This window comes from Dipodomys spectabilis, unplaced genomic scaffold (assembly GCF_019054845.1).
Source record: "Dipodomys spectabilis isolate Male_0828 unplaced genomic scaffold, ASM1905484v1 ptg000012l, whole genome shotgun sequence".
Classification (NCBI taxonomy): domain Eukaryota; kingdom Metazoa; phylum Chordata; class Mammalia; order Rodentia; family Heteromyidae; genus Dipodomys; species Dipodomys spectabilis.
Genome location: NW_024870689.1, coordinates 1,901,890 through 1,915,752, shown reverse-complemented (window position 1 = coordinate 1,915,752; position 13,863 = coordinate 1,901,890). Strand labels below are relative to the sequence as shown.

General features: G+C 37.7%; 1 pseudogene; it reads left to right on the top strand.

Annotated features, from left to right (window-relative positions):
- Positions 1 to 10,889: 10,889 nt before the first annotated feature.
- On the top strand, positions 10,890 to 11,002 carry LOC122095039 (annotated as a pseudogene).
- The last annotated feature ends 2,861 nt before the right edge of the window (positions 11,003 to 13,863 follow it).

Here is a 13,863-nt window from a genome sequence, read left to right as displayed (position 1 = left end):
GCCCCATGACAAAAAATTAAATAAAAAGAAAAAAGAAAAAAAGAGAGTTTTCATGTGATCCAGTGACTCCATTTTTGGGTATATACTCTAAACATCTGAAAGCAAGGTCTGGAATATTCATTTTGTACAATACTCAAAACATGGAGGCAATCCAGTGGCCATCAACAAATGAATTGCTAAAGCAAATGTGGTTTATACATACAGTGGTATATTATTTCAACTTTAAAAAGAATTATGGGGCTGCGAAGGTGGCTCAGTGTTTGAGCGCTTGCCTTGCATGCATGAGGCTCTGGGTTCGATTCCTCATCACTATATAAGCAAAAAGAAAAAAGCCGGAAGTGGCACTCTGGCTCACGTGGTAGAGAGCTAGCCTTGAACTGAAGAGCTGAGGGACAGTGCCCAGGCCCAGAGTTCAGGTACCGCGACCGGATCCCCCCCCCCAAAATAAATTATGTTGCAACATATACTATATGATGGATGAATCTTTGGAATACTGTTAATTTAAAAAAGGCAGTCATAAAAAGATCAAATATTACATGAGTATACTTATATCAGTAGTTACATAGATCAGTCTAATTGATAGAGACAGGAAGCAAAATCATATTTGTTGTATACCTTGAAGCAGAGGAGAGTGGAAAATTGTTTTAATGAATAAAGAATTTGAATCTTGGAGGATGTAAAGTATGGACATTGAGATTGTACAATATTGTAAATGTACTTATTACTACTATATTGTATTCTTAAATGATTAATAAAACCTGGGAGAGAATTATGAAGGGGTTAAAAATAATCATGGTACATTGTATGCCTATGTGGATATATCAAAATGAAAAGTCCACTTATTTAAGTAAGTAATGCTACTGAGTTGATAAAAGACAATAAATTTTAAGTTAAGTGTGCAAGTTTAAGTCAGAGGGCTTTGCTTCTTCAAAACAGCAATTTAGACATCCAATTTCTCTGTCAACATAGTGTTGATGGGGCATCAAAATGTACAGTGCCCTGTGAGTAACAAGTGCTTATGTGCCACTCAGAGGGAGTTAAACACTTTGTCTGGGTAGTTATGGATAAAAGGTAATGGTTGGAATTGGCTCCAACATGGTGGGGATGAATGATGCAGCAAAAATACACACCCTTTTCCCATGAAGCTTTAGATGCTAACACATGGCTTTTTCTGACTGGGGAGTGTCCCTCTACTTCCCATCCAACCAACAGTGTTTTCTGTGCTTGTGCTCTGAGATGGGGCATCCAATAAGGAAAAATTCCATACTCATGCTCTGAGACTAGGAAACCAATTATGAGACACTATGTCCCTCTTTTTGCTGGGAAGTCTGTTTCACTGCTCTGTTTTTGATTTGAGGAAGAGACTATTGCAATGCTCTCTTTTTGCTTTGAAAAAATCTGCTTTAAAAACTGTTCTGCTCTCTAATTCTTTAAAGAAAACAAACCCAAGACATAGACAATACTGCTATTCTGAAGATGTTGCGCGGAGGGAAGCCTTGACCTTCAGCTTTGAGACTAGGTTTAGAATTTGATAATTTAGGTGCTGTGGTTTCAGATTAATCTGAACCAGGCTAATGTCTGCATTTTCTCAATTCTTCTAACTAGAATCTCTAAAGTACTAGGAAAAAAACAAAACAAACATATAAAAAACAACATGAACCTGATATTAAGCTAGAAACGGCTCCAGAAAATCTCAGATTTCTTCTTTTTTCTTGTATGAATCTAATAAATGAAAAGTTAATGCAGCAAACTAGCATGTTTAAGGTGTTAAATTCTGTAGAATATGGTTTCTTTTCTTCCTCTTATTCTGAGATAGAAATTGATCTATTCTAAAGCCAGAGGATATGTTTTCTTCACAAGCTAGATCAGGTTAGCTGAATTTTGCTTTCTTAAAAATTGCTTAACTCCTGTAAGAGGAAATTGAAGACTGCTAGGCAGGAGGGACTGAGTGTGAGATGTGGGAAGTGTTCTCATACTCTGCATCTAGAGGGCTAGAAAATATGATGATCTGCTCGTTGCCTCAAGCAATTCAGAAAGTGGCTTGCATTTTCTAAAACCTAAATCCAAGCTTTCACCTTCTCCTTCCCACCAAGAATTCCCCCTCAGGCTTCTTCTTACCATAATGTCTTGGCAGCATAGAACTGCTTTGCCTCAGAAATGTGGCATCAGACATGTGCCCTGTGGTCAGCCAAGCAGCTGTTATCTGACTCATTCATCTATAGTTCTGAAAATGCTGCAGCTAAATCCGTGCTCTGTGCTCAAGTTTCAGTAAGTGTGCTTAAGTCCATAGCTATGTGCTTCCAGAGAGCAGACTTTCCTCTTTCTATTAGCAGTAGAAGCACAGGTACAAGACAGGTTCTTTATAATGAAGCAGCCACACATAGCTGTTGGTTTCATAACCACTTGCTGAGGCGAGTTTGCCTAAGGGCACCAAGGCAATATGCAAATAAGGTGTTTTCACCTGGAAGTTCATAAGCCTCCATTCCCAAAAGGGAGCTGCTTATAATAAATTCTGTCTGGAAATGGACTGTGTAGGAGTTAGAATAATCTTTTTCTCTGAAAATGATGAATTGAGGGAAAGCATTGACTAAGTATAATCATCTTCCAAAAAACTATATAACTAAAGTATATCCTGTTACTAAAATCGTTCTAGGTACTTGAGGAATAGTTTAACTCATAAAGCACAAGCTGAGTAAGAATTTTCGAACAATTTCTGGCCTGGTGGTCCTTGTTTAGTGGATTGCTCTGAAACTGTTAACCCCTTTCAAAATAACAAGTTGAGCTTCAAAAGAGCCAATAGAGCAAGATTGTGAACACAACTTGTGATCAATACCAGAAGTAGTAACTCATTAGGGATATAACCTGGGCAGACTTTCTACTCAGAGTGGTTGCTTCCTATCAATAACATGTCCTTTAACAGAGCTAAACTTTGCCATGCTAAGTTCCTTTCAACTTGGTGGTCTTTCGGGTTACAGTAGGGGAGTATTCCCAACAATGTGGGGAATAGTCCAGGATCCATGTTATGCAAGGGATATGTAGGGAGACCCTCAGGAGGAGACACATCCTGACGTGTTGAGATAGCTCAAGGTTGGGTTAAACACCATCCATTGTGGTAAAGGAAGGAAAGTGTATCAGCAATTTCAGGAAAGAGCCCAAGGCAGCACCTCAATTAAAAGTAATCTCATACATCAGCCATGAGAGAAAAAATTGGACTAGAGCATACTACCTGGTTGTTTGGGGATGTTTTGGGCTGAGTGTGTCTTAGGCACAAAAAGAACTTGAGTCTCGATGTGTGTTTTCATTCTCTGGCCCAAGAATAAACCTGTCGGAGCTGGAGAAATCCATTCTTGAGAAATCTCCAGTAACGGGAGAGTTAAATATGAGAAGGGTGCACAAGAAACTTACAATAGGGAGGATTAAGTGCACCAAAAACAGAAATCACAAGAGACCTGCTAAAATGGGGAATTAGAATTCTAGGCCTAAGGAACCCAAGAAAAATGATCTAAGGATCTGCTTCTGATAATCCACTGGGAAAATATTGACAAAGATCTGAGAAAACTATTAAATAATGGATGATTTTTGCTATTATTAATGTGTACTTGTCCAAACAAAAACTTGTTATGAATATGTGCTTGCATGTGTCTGTTTTAAATCTTATATCCTGAAAGGGGAACTCAAAAAAGTACTACTCACTAAATTCCCTCAGCTGCCCACTTTAACTCTGAAGCCTGGATTATCCTCTAGCTGATCCAAGGAGGTATGGCATTGAACCTTATTTTCAGAAGCAGACTCTCTGGGTAGACTTAAAATTCAAGTCAAAAGCCAGGTGCCAGTGGCTTGCAATCGTAGCTACTCAGGATCTGAGAATTAGAGTTCAAAGCCAGCCCAGGCAGGAAAGTCTTGAGACTCTTATCTCCAATTAACCACCAGCAACTGGAAGTGGTGCTGTGGCTCAAGTAGTAAGGCTTTTGCCTTGAACTCTGGGCCTGGGTGCTATTCCTGAGTCCTTCAACTCAAGTCTTATGATAAAGAAAATAATGCTTGAGTGAAATGGGTTAAATATTCTGCCCACCATTAATATTAAGATTCTGTGGCACAGGAACCAGAAAATCAAGTGGTCCACTTCCTACTATGATGAACCTCAGATCCCCAAGGGCATGGATGCATGATCTGTCAGTCAAACATGGCCTGGAGAAACTTGTAAGATCCTGCTGTTGCTGTTTACAAGAGTATGGATCTAAGACAAAAACCATATCTTCCCAAGCCAACTATACCCCTTGCTTCTCTAGGTACGGGGAGGGATAATTGGAACTTCTGGGAAACTTATCAAGATGCAGTGAAATCAAACCTTGAAGAGAAGAGCAGTAATCAGTAAATATAGCCAGGGGAGATGTCTAATGGTATTGCGGACCAGTATTGTAGACCTTCCTGGCCAACTAGAGTAGAACCTGTACTTTGGTTCAATTGGCCATCCCTTTCAACCTAGCATTTCATCAACCTGTCCATTCTCAAACATTTAATACTAGTTAGGAGACACTCCTTCCCTAGAGGATCATTCGTATTTCTTAATTACTTAGGGGCTTTTCAGGATCCCCCCCGCCTAAGTTTCCAAAAAGTTCAAAGCCTGAAACCAGACAGCATCTTATCAATCAGTTTTATTCTTATGATTAGTATAAATAAAATATGTTGGGGTTTGGGAATATGGCTTTGTGGTAAATTGTTTGACCAGCATGCATGAAGCCCTGGGTTTTATTCCTTGGAACCACATAAACAGAAAAGGCTGGATGTGGCAATGTGGTTTAACTGGTAGAGTGCTAGCCTTGAGCGAAAGAAGCTCAGGGGGCCCCAGGACTGGCAAAAATAAAATATAGAGTAGAATAAAATCAAAAGAGGTTTGTTAATTATACTAAATTTTTTTACCCATAAACTAAATGCTCTAGTAGGATGGCATGGGAAAATTAGCTCTAGAAACATTATCTGACAAGGGAAGAGCTTCTGTTGTGATTAGAGACCAAAGCTGCACAAAGACCTTTTATTTGGGGGGGGGGTCAGGTCGTGGGGCCTAAACTCTGGGCCTGGGCACTGTCCCTCAGCTCTTCAGCTCAAGGCTAGCACTCTACCACTTGAGCCACAGTGCCACTTCTGGCTTTTTTCTTTTTTGCTTATGTGGTGCTGAGGAATCGAACCCAGGGCCTCAGGCATGCAAGGCAAGCACTCTACCACTGAACCACCTTCTGAGCCCCTGCAAAAAGACCTTAGAAAGTTTGAATATTGGCAAGTTAGTTAACTAAAAACTCAGACGAAGAGCTGGGAAGGTGGTTTAGCTGTAGAGTGCTTGCCTTGCATGCATGAACACCTGGGTTCGATACCTCAGCAACATGTAAGCAGAAAAAGCACTGTGGCTCAAATGGTAGAGAGCTATCCTTGAGCTGAAGAGCTGAGGGACAGTGTCCAGGCCCAGATTTCAGGCCTCACAACCGACAAATCTAAGAAAAGAAAAAAATATAGGCACTGGTGGCTCACGCCTGTAATCCTACCTACACTGAAGGCTAAGATCTGAGGATGGTCATTCAAAGCTAGGCAAGGCAGGTAAATTCTGTGATACTCTTATCGCTAGTAAACCACTCAGAAAACTGGAAGTGGTGTTGTGGCTCAAGTGGTAGAGGACTAGCGTTGAGTTGAAGAGCTGAGGGGCAGTACCCAGGCAAAAGTTCAGTTCCAAGACCGACCAAAAAAAAAAAAAAGGCAAGCTACACCTACAGGGCTTCCTATGAAGAGGGAGGAAGGGTTTCCTACCAAGAGGGAAGGAGTTTTGGGGATTTCTATCTAACAAGAATGCAAGTTTCCCTTCTAGTGGGCAGGGGCATTTACTTCTAGTAAGGAAGGTGTTAATGATAAAATTGGTCAAAACATGATTCAGTTTCATAATGTCCAGATAAATGTCTAATGTTTGACATTTAAAAACATCCTGCTTGGAGAACTCCAAACAATCTCAATGCCCTTAAAGCGATCATGCTTAGTTCCAGGGCCTCAATGGACACTCTAGTTAATCTTACAATATGATTGCAAATTCATTCTTGGAGCAGACATTCTGTGTATGTCTTCCAATTTTGAGTCTACCCAGATTCAAATTGAGACTGAATAAGTGAGGTAAATACTGTGGTGATTCTTTCCACATACAGAGTACTGCTATGACTGTGTGGCAGGGAGGCCACACAAGAGGTCCTATTTGTGCTGTCATGGAGCTCAGACCCCATGTGCATGAAATTCATGGTAGGTCAGCAAAATGTGATCCGAGACAACTTGGAACACCTTGTTGCTCTTCTCAGAAGCAAGAGCCTATTTCAAAAACCCATGAAACTGATCAGCTCCATTCTTTTCAGGTCAACTACCTGGGGAAAATTGGACATTTCTGGGAAATTTACCTGGATGTAGTGAAGGCCAACCCTTTGAGATGAGCAGTAAGTACAAATAATAGCCAGGGGAAATGTCTTGTGGTATTCCAGGAGACCATTATTGGAGATGTTACTGGCCAACAGGAGTGGAATCTGTGCTTTGGCTCCATTGGCCAATGCACACATGACCATTCTCAAACACCTTAAATTAAGTAAGGAGAGACTTCTTAGTTAGCAGGTCATTCAAACTTCACATTTGCAAAAACAAACTACATATTTACAAATTTCATATTTACTTAAGAGCCCCTGAAAAGTTCCCAAAGAGCTTAAAGCTAGAAACCAGAAACAGCAGCTTAAATTAGTTTTATTCTGTTGATCTCCTTAACCTATGATATCCATAATCGAATTATTCCAATATGTGCTTTTATTTATCAGCAGGATTTGTTTATTGGAAATGCCACCATGTAAAAGTAACAGGAAGCCACTGGTAGGATTGAATGGGAAAAATTTGGTCTCAATATAATACTTGACCAGATAAGATGGTGATAAGTGAAATGAACCCCAACATAGGGGCACAAGTGTTTTTTTTTTTTTTTTTTCATTTCTTGCTATTGTTTCTAACATATTTATAATGTTCCATGTGATTTTTGTTTCTTTGTATTCTGTCCCCCCACCCACCCAAAATGGCATAACCACTGTTTCCAACGTTTTTGATGTTGGTGCCCTCTATTTTGTATATACACTTCAGTAGTTTTGGGAGGGAAAGGGGAAAAAACTTAAATGGGAATACAGGTCGACCCATTGTAACAATCAAATGCACAAGACACTGTTGAAAAACAAACTTTACAATTTAGGCGGGGGTCGAGGAGAAGAATGTATGGAGTAGTTTTAGAGCTAGGAGGTTAGGGATGGTAGGGGACATATAAAGGAGGAGGTAACAATGCTTGATAGGAAATGTATGCTTTACCTTGCTCATGTAACTAACCCCTCTGTACAGTATTTTTACAATAAATATATAAAAATAAAAGAATAAATATACTTCAAAGGTAATCTGTGTGGTGGTTGGAGACCAATGATACAGAAAGACTTACAAGGATTGAATACGGGAAACAAATTACCCAAAAACTGAGATGCTGCTGAGTATAATCCTAATGCTCAGTGGCTGAATTGTGAGGGTGTTTGTTTGAAGCCAACCCAGACAGGAAAGATGAGACTTTTATTTCCAATGAAGGTGCAAAAAAAGATACTACTGGAGTTGTGGCTAAAGTGGTAGCCTTGAGTAAAACTGCTCTGGCACAATGCCCAGAGCATGAGATCAAACCCAAGACCAGCCTCCAGTCACTTATAAAAAAGGTTGTGTGTCTGTGTGTGGTGGCAGATCCCTTTACTAGTTTGATGATAGAGCAAGCATTTTAACAATGATTCATGGTGTCAATATTTACCTCTTTAGTAATTGTTTTTATAGTAATGTGTGCATGGCTGCTTTATCTCTTCTATAACAGGTTTTGTTCAGTGACTGACTGAAAAACTGCCTTAATCAAACCCTTTTCTAAATCAAAATATCTTATTGGATACTGCTGAATAGGAAAGTCAATTATTATTGTTTGGAAGAAAAGAAAGAAAAATCAGATGGGAGAACTGTAGAAGTTAAATCTTGAAGTGCTTGACTGATATAAGCACTGCCCTTGTAAAGGTAGTCAAAACCTTACCAATGTTATTTTAGAGAAGTGCTAGGGGCTAGAGGCATGGCACTAGTAGTAGAGCACCAGCTGGTTAAAAGTTGGTTATTTTTCATTTGGCCAGTTGTTCAGATTTGGTTGATTATTAAAGCTTTTGACTGGTTTGAAAGGGGTCAAAAGTTTGAGCCATCATGAAAGATGATCCCAAAACTCAAATTCATGGGAGCCAGTGGTGGGCTGCCTATCCACTGTGCTTATTCAACTTGGACATGCGACAGGATGCCTTCTGCAGGAGTAAAATTTGCCTTGCTGAGATGATGTTTGTAGGATACCTTAATTGCTCCTGCTATTTCCAACACAGATCTTCTGTTCCATTCATGTGGGATCCTAGGAGCCCCTCATAAGAGACACACCCACTCCCTGTTGAGCCAACTTCCTGGATAGTCTAAACATGCCATCCTTGGTAGCTGATAATGGAAGTAGGTATAAAGTTAACCTGCAACATCCGGAAGAGCCACAAATAGACACCCTCAGAAGCAAGCAACTTCATGCATTGGCCTTGGTAGAAAAAAATGAAACTATGTATCCTGCTTTGGTACTTGCGTCTTTGTAGGGATGGTGAATGAGAGAAGTGTCTTAGATTCAGGCTCTTAAATTCTTTCTGTCTAAGAGTCTTGATCTGCAAATTCATTTGGATAGCTATGAAGAGTGAAAACTTGCAGATGGAGTCATCTCTGAAAAAATCTCTAATAGTGGAGTCGAGAAAAGGGAAGAACAAGAAATACAGTCTGAAGGGCAAAGTGTACCAAAAAATCTTACTCCTATTACAGCATGTCTCTGTGATTTAAGAATTCTAAACCTAGGAAGCCCAAGAAAATTGGACCTAAAATGTATCCCTCAGACATTCTTAATATTGTCTCCTTTTAGGGAGAGTGTGGGGAAAGATAAGAAAATATGTGTTAAGCCTGATTTTTATTTTTGAGCTTAATTTTAATGTTCATTTGGTAAACTAAATCCACTATATCCCTGTCTCTGTGTAAATACCCATCAACATGAAATATAAAGTGATTTTGATAAAAAATAAAAATGACTCAGGAGAAATTATAAATGCAAAAACAATCTTCACAGGGCTGGGATGGTGGCTCAGTGGTAGAGCGCTTGCTTTGCATGCATGAGGCCCTGGGTTCGATTCCTCAGCACCACATAAGCAGAAAAAAAAACCGGAAGTGGTGCTGTGGCTCAAGTGGTAGAATGTTAGCCTTGAGCTGAAGAGGTGAGGGACAGCGCCCAGGCCCAGAGTTCAGGCCCACCACCTGACCAAAAAACAAAAAAACAAAAAACAAAAACAAAAACAAAAAAAAACAATCTTCACAGAAGCAAACTCTCAGAGATATTTCATAACTTTGACAAGGATAAAGTGGGTGAAGTTAGTATATATTTAAAAGTATGACAATGCACAAAAACATAAAAAGATACTCATATATTTCATTATATAACCCAAAGCAGAAAGCAAATGTTGTTTAGATGATTTTTTAAAACTCAATCTCTTAGGCACTGGGAAGGTGGCTCAATGGTAGAATGCCTGCCTTGCATGCATGAGACCTTGGGTTTGATTTCTCAGCATCACATAAGCCAAAAAGATGGAAGTGGTGCTGTGGCTCAATTGGTGTCACTAGCCTTGAGCTGAGGGACAGCACCCAGGCCCCAGAGTTGAAGCCCCATGGCCAACCAAATAAAAATGAAAAACAAAACAAAACAGTCTCTCACTTTTGTGACCTCAATTCTGTAATAACTCTGCTTCAGCCTAGGGCTAATATTTTAGGTGTGGACATTTATCAACACTCCTGAATCAGACTCCATTTGATCATTTTTTAAATACATATTTTGTTCTTAATTTTCCTCTTTATAAATTCACATGCACCTATAAAAAATGGTGTGGCCATCCCAGTAACCTTCTCAAAGTATTTCTTAATGACAACTTACAAAAAGTTGTATTATATTACAACAAGGAAAAATGCTACAAATAAAGAAAACCAATAATTAAATATTAATGATTAATACAATAAAAAACAAAACAATTACCAGTGTTTTCAGTATTTGAAGTGTACTATAAATTAGATTTAATTATTGTCATATTTCTTCACATTTAACACTGGCTAAGAATATGATGTTCCACAAGAATTTTATAGGCTATGAGTAGTGTTTAAATCAACCAGTAAGATTACCATTTGTAGTTCATCTCATAATTTGTATATGGCTTATATCATAATTTGTTCCTCATTAACATAAAAAGTAAGGAAGACCTACAGTTTTAACAGAAACTGTGTAGTTAACATAGTCAACTCTTTATTCTGCTCCTTTACACAAAGACTTTGGAACTTCTCATTAGTAAAGTTTCTATAAACTCTGAAATAGACATACTTAGTAGTATTTATCTGCTACCATAAATCTTAAATACTTCATAGAAAATATTATGACCTGCCAAACAGTCCCAGTTTTGGCATATATAAGCAAATTCCCAAAATTAAATGTATTTAAAACATTAAAACTTTTAATAAACCTTAACACTTGCTGCACTGTTCATTATGACAGGTCCCTTGTATAGAATAATTGAATTCCTCCTCCTACACATCTCTTGAACAACAAATATCTGGAATTATTTTGTTTTTGACATGTCAATCTTGACTTTATTCTTAAATGTGTACTTATGTAAGAAGTACATGTTTCTAAAATTTCACAATTCTTTTAAAATTAGTTTTTGTTGAATTGTCTAGTTTAAGAAAATCAATTACATTTTATATATAAAAAAAGTTCTGTGCTCAATCCAGCATCACATACATTAACATTGGAAAGATACAGAGAAGATTAACATGGCCCCTGCACAAGGATGACAGGCAAATTCCTGGAGCATTCCATCTCCCAATTTGTGAGGAAATGGAAAGACTTGGAAAAAAATTATTAAGTGAAGTAAGCCAAGTCCAAAGAAACATAGGTTCCATGGTTTCTCAAATTTTCAATAACTAATATATGTCTGGGATAAGCAGAAAAAGTCAACAGTTATGTGTATATGGCCAGATAAGGTTACGTTAACCGAAATGAACCCCAAGTTAGGGGCATAAATGGGTTTTTTTTCTTGCTATTTTTTCTCACGTACTTAAATGTACAGTGTGTGCTTTTTTTGTTTCTTTATATGTTCCTCCTCCATGCTATAACACCTGTTTCACTGTATTTGAAGTTGTTGTGCTTACATCTTTTATATATTCTCCTCCTCTAATTTGCTGAGGGGAAGGAAAAAAAACATAATGCTTAAATAGGGATACAGTTTGACCCATTGTAACAATGAGATGCACAAGAAACTATGTTGTGAAGTGAACTTTACAATTGAGGCGGGGAAAGGGAGGAGGTTAATGGACTTGTGGAGGTGTGAGGGAAACCATGGTAGGGGAACAATAAAGGAGGTAACAATGCTTGTTAGGAAATGTACTCATTACCTTGCTCATGTAAGTGTTATCCCTCTGTACAGTATTTTTACAATAAGAACGTATAAAAACGTTATGAGATGGAGGAGCTTATTTCCTTTATTTTACTCATATAATATCGTTAGCAAAGAAATTAATGCAAAACTCCGATATGAAGGTATTTTGAATAAATATGTATGTGAATGCACGGGTGTGCTCAAGTACTTGCATGTATGTTGGCGTGCTCAGAGTTTGAAATCAGAGCTCCAAGGTCTTGCTAGGCCTTTTCTCTCTAGATGAGTGAGCTACTAAATGAGCTACATCTCCATTCTTAGCCCTTTGCTAGTTCATTAAAATTTTTGAAAAATAATCTCATGAATTGCTTTTGCCCTGATTGCCTTCCAACTGTTATCCACGGATCTCAGGCTCCTGAGTAGATATCCCTAGTAGTTAGGATTACAGGTGTGACAAACCAGCAAAGGCTTTCAGAATAACGTTAAAAGTAGAAGAAAATTTAGTTCAGAGGGGCATGTTTTAGCATCTCTAATTTTAAAGCATTTTGGAGTGATTATTTATGATTTTTTTTATTTTTGGATACTTATAAGACAGTAGGTGATGATATTTAAATTTTTAGTACTTTTTAAAAAGGATCCTGGACTTGTGGGACAGAAGAAATTCGCCTCTCTTTGGACCTCAATGTATAAGCTCAGTTCTGTGCATGATAACCCAATGTCACCAACACAATCAGTGTTCAAGATAAATGTGACAGAAAACAATCACCATGGGCAATATTTAGTATGCTATTATTACTTGGACAATATGAATATTGAATTGAGAGTGTCATAGAATGGAGAGATTTTATTTATCTTTTGTGTATTGCTGAAAGACTTTTGGAAACTTTGACTCATTTCCTTCCTCACTGTGTGTGTCTTTAGGCCATGCACTTACTGCCTTTAATTACAATTTTTCCCAACACTAAAATTGTAATAACATTAGCATTATAGCACATGTTATCTTAACAATTAAGGGAATAAAACTTGTGAAATACTTAACATAAACTTCTAGGAATGACCTTTGGGTTTAGCCAGCAGTCTTTTAAAAATACTAAATAGAATGTGATATGTAGTACAGAAAACATTACATGTAGTGAGCAACCAGAAGTAATATCTATTGCTCATGCTCTGCTTCCAAGGAAGACAGGTGGATAATTTCTCATGCTGTAAATCAAACTGGTTATTTTATGTCTTGATAGTGTAAATATATCAGGGACAGTATGATGAAGGAATGTTGTAGACTGAGGTAAAATCCATATGAAAATGTGCAAAACTGATGAAACAAAAGTATCTGAGCAGTATATTGTGTTTCACAACATTTAAGTTACATTGCAAAGATAAAGAAGACATAGAAGAATAAATTCTTTTTTTTGTTGTACTATCATAGGTCCTTAGAACGATGAACTCTTCCCTCATTCTTATACAGGCATCATCGGATGAGAGGAACTGTATTTTTTTTTGTTTACGTCCTTCCATTTATTCTTCAGTTTGAAATCTGAGCTACTTGAGACTGAAAGAAACCAAGGGAAATAAGGCAAACAGGCTTTGGAAAGAGCAATCAATGTAAAATAAATAAACTACAGCCTTGTAACAGGTCTAACTAAATTGAGTTATATAGAATCAATTGTTAACAGAAAATGATTTAAGCAATACCATGTTATTGAAAACAAAAATGTTAGGAGTTGCTACCTTTTTTTTCTTTTCTACTACCTTGAATTAATTATTGATCTGGTTTAGAGAGATTAGAGATGAGATTAACCAGAAACTGAAATAAAAATGGACAAAAGGTCTGAAAAGACATGTTCTCCATAAAGCCCTGAAAATTGCCTGTGGGTTTACAAAGTTGTGTTTAACACAACTTCTATGCTGCCTTAATGCTTTTTGAGCAGATGTCATTAGAGAAATATAATTCAAAATTACTATGATACAACTTCATAACTATTATAACTCATCAAAAAATCAATGGAACCAGTTATGGTGGTAAAGGCTTGTAATTCCAAGCATTTAGTAGGTTGGATTTAAGTTAAGGCCAGTATAGGGTACTGCAGATAGTAAAAACTTGCCCTTTATTACCTCTGATTAAAAGGTAGTAATGTTGGTGAGAGTGTGGAAAAAAGGAAATTTTATACACTATTGGTCAAAAAAGAGTTTAGTATTCTCGTTGTAGAAAGTAGTATGCAAGTTTCTAAAGAAACCCAAAGTTGAAATATCATCTGACCCACCAATCATGTGAATATTTTTCTCTGGGTAACTCGTAAATATATCTGTAGTTCATTTT